Consider the following 5,828-nt stretch of genomic DNA (forward strand, 5'->3'; position numbering starts at 1 on the left):
TATATATATATGTATATATATTTATATATATGTGTGTGTACATACATAAACATATTTATATTCAATAATAATTACATGCAATAGTGATAACAACTAATAAAAAATTCATGTGGTGGGGAAAGTCCTTCTGTGTTGCTTTTATTGGTTAATGAATAAAACTGTTTTTGCCAGTTGCTTAGCAAAATAGAGCTAGGCAGGAAAACTAAAACTAAATGGTGGGAGAAAGAAGGTGGAGTCAGTGAGAAGCCATGTAGCCCTGTCAAACGCTGGATAAAACTTGGCCTGGTAAGTTACGGACATGTGGCAATACACTGATTAATAGAAATGGGTTAACTTTAGATATAAGAGTAAGCAAGAAATATGCTTAAGCTATTGGCCAATTAGTATTGCAAATAACATAGTTTTTGTGTGATTATTTCTGGTCTGGTGCATTGGCCAGGAATGAACACAGGGCCTCCTACTACATTCATGAATTTTAAAGATATCAAGGAGTGGTATATAGGAGGGTTTGGAGGCAGAAAGCAGAGGGAAGGTGAAGGCATCACAAACAATCCCACACCATTTTGGAATTATGATTAATAGAATGGTTATTTATTTAAAGGGAAAAACTTACAGATCACCATCCCAGACAACAGCCCTTTGCACAATCAGGAAAGGAGCCTAGTCGCTGAAAGTGGAGCAGGAAGCCAGAGAGAGAGCAGAGGGAAGTGGCAGCTTTTATAAAGGGAGAGTGACCACACCCCAATGGGCTGGTATCTCAGCGGCTATTGGCTGAAGGAGCAGAAGGAGCTCCCGCAACAGGAAGAAATGTCATTTTATTATGATCTCAAAATTTAAAAAAAATTAGTTCAGGGTTAGAGGATATTGTCACATAGTGGAGTAGATGTGACTAACACCAACAGGTGATGTGCTTACTTTTAATTTTGTGGATAACTGTGATTCAATAAAATTCAGGCCTCCAGATGAAAAAACTAGTTTCTCAAAGATGGAATTCTATGTTGTGTCTACAGTGTGAAAATCCTGGCTGAGCTGCCAGATTCACTTCCCCAAAATTTCAAGCTTCTGATGACATCATCTGCTCTTCTGTATTTAACATGGCTACCTACTCTAGAAATTTCAGACTCAGACTTAATCATTACATTTGCTGGATTTCTATCCTTTGGCCCTCTTCATGGATTCTGTACCATTATAATTACGTATAATAACATCTATCCATTTGTTCATCATTACATCCACCAAGTAAACAATCTTTTCATCCATCTGTCTATCTTACTATCTTATCAGTTTTTTTTTCCTCTGGAGAACCCTGATTGATACATGTTGTAAAAGCATACTCATACCATAGATGTTGCTCAGATGAATGTGTAATAACATATAAATATAACATTATTTATATGATTTAATTGTAAGGAAAAAATCATCTAACCTTAACTGGTTTATGTAATTAGAGATCTCATACTTTATTTTTTCTCCGAGATGCTCTCTGTAAATATGTACGCCACATTAAATACTCTCTCTCCAAGCTTTTCTCTCATTTCTTCTCTCTGTTCTCTATTTGCTTCACTCTGAGTCTAGTTATCAAGGTGGGGAGAACCTTACCTTACATAGACATTTTTCTCTTTGACCCTTCTAGCAGTTCCCCCTGCTAACAGCCAATACCAGACTTCACATGTATGTGCTTCCAATGATTCCAGCACACAGCTTTCCAGCCTTCAAATATTTCAGCCGAGTCATTGTAATCATGAAGCAGAGATAAGCTATCCAACAGTGTGCTATCTCACACTGATTTAGTGTGAATTTCTGATTTAGTGACAAGCCTAAGACATATTAAATGCTTACCTTATTAAAGATTTTTTATAAATGTTAAGCATAAATGAGCAAGCATTTATATATGTGTTTCTATGACTTTTGAAACATTTTTTAGTTTCTTTGTACATTCATTTCATTAATTCCAAGAAGAAATAATGGCAACAATTTTGCTACAAGCATGTTCATTGTTTCATATCTGCATCTTAAATGAGCCAGGAAAAAGTGGTGTCTTTTGTTCAGAGTCTCAAAATTAGTTCTGATAGTCACTAAAATTGATGTATCTGAATCTCTATCAATCTTGATGCATTGATATAGAATGTAATCATCAGATTATTTTGATATACTTATCACATACCAGGAATTACAAAAATTAAAAAAAATTAGAATGGATACTTCACTGTCAGAGGCAATGACATCTGTACCCTTAGGACATGTAGTGGTCTGAATGAGAGATTCGCCCCACTTCCCACCCCATGGACTCAGATATTGGGACAGTTGGTTATGAAAGTTTCAGGTGGCATTTATGGGGGATGTCATTGAGACTTCAAAGCCTTGTCTCCCTTGTGAGTTGTTCTTTGCTGGTTTTGTGTGTGTTTAGAGATGTGGTCTGTGGGCTTCCTGCTCTGACTGCCTTCTGCCATGTCTTTTCCTCCATTATGGACTCTCTCACTAAAAGTCTTAGCTCAAATAAACTTCATTGCTTTTGATTATGCTACTTATCATAGCAACAGAAAAGTAACTAATATTGCATCTTTTTGTGTTTTATTTTGTGTTGGTTTACTTTTGTTTTCAAGAAAATGTTTCTCTATGTCTGTCTTAAAACGCACTCACTTAAAAGTTGACCTCAAAGACAGAGGTCTTCATGCCTTTACTTCTGAGATTAAAAGTGTGTGCCACCACACCCAATTTAATGAAACACTTAAAAAATAGCATTTCGTATATGAAGTTCTTTATACGTGGTAGGAGTATTTATTATTATCTACACAAGGTAATCCTTGAGGTTAAATATTTTCTCATATATTATATTATAACCATCACCAATCATCTATTTTTTATTACATCATTGTTCAAGAAGTTACAGTGACCTTGGACTCCCAATTTTTCCTTTTACTTCAAGACTGCTTTGAGAAGATCTGCATGAGTATTTTTTCATTTATAATTTACATGTCATAAAACTATACATTTTATATATTCTTTCTGGAAATTGGATACTTTTCAATATCAGGTGACAACATATGCTTTTCAAGTATATAAAATATATACTTTAAAAAGTCTTTGATATCATTTAGTAAACACAGAAGGAAGAAATGTTAGAGTGAATGAAATAAATAAGACAAAATAAGAAAATTTAATATCAGTTGTTACAATGTTTCATAAATTATATTCTAAAGAATTTCAGTCTTAGGAAAAAAATAGAAAGAAAGCATACCTCAAAGAGGTAATGCTCTGTATTGTCCTTTTGTATACTCAAATTCAAGATTGAGGTATTAAAATAAATTTAATTTTGATGACTTAACATTTTTCAAAAGCATCAGAAAATTAAGGTAAATCACTTATCTTAAAGAGAAAACTACCATTATGGATGGAAATTACGTTGTGAAGGATTTGAGAGAGAACTGTGCTAAACTCTAACCCTGTGGGAGTACAAAACAGACAACTGATAACTGAAAATGTAGACCAATGAGAGAGAAGAAAATTTGAAGGACAGAATCCAGTTAATATTATCTCAAAATAACAGTTTCTCATTTCAGCTAAGAAGGATACATTTAGTTATTTGTTTTTTTTTTCCACCAAAAGCTAAAGTTCTTTCACAAAAATCAAGAAGAAAAGGAAGGAAGGAAGGAAGGAAGGAAGGAAGGAAGGAAGGAAGGAAGAAAGGAAGGACTATGTAATGGGCCTGTAAGGAGGTAAATTATAGTTCTGAAACTCAGGACAGAAATATTATTATTTTTTTAACTCTGGAGCTTTATTTAATGGGTCTCTGGGTCTAGAATAAGGTGTTAGGCCTCTTGGTAGTGAAGCAAGGCATTTCCTGGCGCTGCAGAAGACTGTGGGGCAGCGGGAACTTGATCTTGGAGTCATGGAACTGCTTGTCAGCTGGCCTGCGACATTTGCCGGTGGCAATTTCTTTCACCTTCATGATCTGGATGGAGTGTGCACGGGCACGATGCCGGGCACCCATGTCTCGGTAGCACTGTGTGACAGCCCCAGCAGTGGTCAGGTCGCGGTATTGGCAGTACATGTTGTGTGTCCCACTGCGGGAATCATAGCGCAGCCAGACACCGAAGTTCTTCACGCACAGGGAGGACTTCTCGAATACCTGCCCACAGTACACGATCTCCCTGGATGACTTCTTCATCTTCTTCAGCTGTGACACGAAGTACCAGAAGCGGGACTTAGCCACCACATGGTTGGGGGCGAAGATGCGCATTCGGTACAGCGGTGGTGTGTGGCACTTCGGGGTGGGCAAGCAGCGCCCCACCACCTTGTACTCCCGGAGTGTGCCCGAGGCCTTCATGGAGGTCCGTCCTCATCTACCTCCAGTCACAAAAGGCCAGAAATATAAATTTAAAAAATGGCCAACACAGAAGTGATTTCTGTTGTTTTCCTCTTCTTTCCCATAGCTTCTTGCCACCTCGAAATCCTGGATACACAGAAAAAGTTTCAGTGAAAAACATCCTCCTTCATGTTAGAGCCCATGCAGGGTGTCTATGAGTGAAGCAGAGACCAGTTCCCTGGTGTTTTCTGTTTCAAGTTTTCCTGATCTGAACAGAGAGACAGCAGTGCACAATTGGTGGCAACTCTGCAGCAGTGGCACGGGGACAACAAACTCTGGCAAACCCGTCTCTGTCTCCGTAAGCACTTGTGAAAGAGGTAGATGAGATGTGTGGAGGATGGGGTGCTCACCTCTCTTTTGGCTCATACTTTGTCCAGAGGGTCATTCAGTGATGGAACATATAAATGGCCTAAGGAGGTTAAAACTTTGACCATGTAGCAAAAGTTCCTGGACTCGGGAGCGCTAGCGAATCAAGGAAATGTAATAGGAAGAAGGGAATTGGATAAATTGATCCTTCAGAGGAAGGCTGTAGTCTCTTGGCTCTACTGTAAAATTGAAACAAAGTACAGAAGTATAGCTTGGAGAACAGAATGGCTCCATTGTCAGGTACCCCAACTGTCCTCTTGTGGTGCACATTTAATGTGGGTGTGCTAAGTAGTCAACATGGCTTTGACAATTAAACTGATGTTGGAGCCAAATCCACTGCAGACCAATGGGAATTTTGTTCTTAGCCAAGCTAGGTTTGATTACAAACAGAAATGAGCAAACACATAGTTAATATCCCACTGGATTTTATGCAGCAATCCTTGTTCCGTAATATTTAAAGTATGCAGTACACATTCTAAAACTATTTACAACCAAAGAATTAAGATCATTATAATTTTCTCAGAGAAAAGGGTGGTCATCTACAAATGTTAATGTTTATCTTACCCCAGTGTTAGAATTAGAAAAAAAATGTTAAGGAGATTTCTAAAACCTTACGCTATGATATAAGAGCAAATGCTAGCATGTGTCTCTGTAAGAAAAGCAGGTACTCATGTGTGTGTATGTGTGTTTATGTCTATAATGTGTGTATGCATGCTACATTATGTGTGAGGAGCTCAGAGCACAATCTCATGCACTTCTTTTTTCAGCCTGTTGTGAGATAGAGTTTCATTGTTGCTGAGTAGACCAGTCTAGCTGATTCATGAGCTTCCAGGGATTTCCTTGTATCTGCCTCACATCTCTCTGTGGAAGTACAGGGAATACAGATGCTCACATCATACCTCTAGCTTTGACTGGGGTTTTGGGGATTCAAACTTAGGTCCTTATGCTTGCCTAGCTAGTACATTTACCCACTGAGCCACGACCCCCACCAAAAAGGAAACACTCTTGAAATAAAGGGAAAAATAGATATTCTCTACAGGGAGATAGGAGCTCTATAAAAGAATTATTTAGAAAGTATATATATATATACATATAC

The 5,828-nt window shown here is 37.8% G+C and overlaps 1 pseudogene; it reads right to left on the reverse strand.

Moving 5' to 3' along the window:
• Positions 1-3,796: 3,796 nt before the first annotated feature.
• LOC101996272 lies at positions 3,797-4,338 on the reverse strand (annotated as a pseudogene).
• Positions 4,339-5,828: the final 1,490 nt, after the last annotated feature.

The sequence above is a fragment of the Microtus ochrogaster genome, chromosome 2 (assembly GCF_000317375.1).
Source record: "Microtus ochrogaster isolate Prairie Vole_2 chromosome 2, MicOch1.0, whole genome shotgun sequence".
Lineage (NCBI taxonomy): Eukaryota > Metazoa > Chordata > Mammalia > Rodentia > Cricetidae > Microtus > Microtus ochrogaster.